At 38.7% G+C, this 494-nt stretch overlaps 1 pseudogene; it reads left to right on the forward strand.

The window, feature by feature from the left end:
* The first annotated feature begins 254 nt into the window (after positions 1-254).
* LOC119578494 overlaps positions 255-494 on the forward strand; it is a 957-nt pseudogene continuing 717 nt past the window's right edge.

A 494-nucleotide genomic window follows, 5' to 3' on the forward strand; every position in this document is an offset into this window, starting at 1 on the left:
CAGATACCAAAAGCGTTATCATGGTAATTTTATACGACATAATTCGTTTTAAAAGAAGTCAGTATTGTAAGAGTGGCCATTACATAAAGTTTGAGACTTAATGAAAACGGTGGAAAATAATCACGAAAAATCATGATGGAGTTTTGTCTTTTGGCTTTTGTAGACCAAATCGAATATTAATCCCCCAAAAAACCCGGCGAGGATAATCTGTTACATAGTATTTTTTGTGATATCATTATTAGGTGTGTACCCTTATGGGATCGTGCATAAGGTTTGTATATCAATATTTTGCAGTGAAGTGTTTGTTTTGCCTTTTGACTTAAAAAAGGGGACTAAGAGGGGAAGAGAGGAGATGGTGTAAGGCATGAAGGGGGGAGCTGTAAAGGGAGAGGCGGGACAGGGGAAATTTTTGTCGCGTCAGAGCAACTCGGTAAATGCTGAGTTTTTGAAAATGCAATAAATTCTCCTTTGACTCACCCCCCCTCTCTCTCTCT

This window comes from Penaeus monodon, chromosome 11 (assembly GCF_015228065.2).
Source record: "Penaeus monodon isolate SGIC_2016 chromosome 11, NSTDA_Pmon_1, whole genome shotgun sequence".
Classification (NCBI taxonomy): Eukaryota; Metazoa; Arthropoda; class Malacostraca; order Decapoda; family Penaeidae; genus Penaeus; species Penaeus monodon.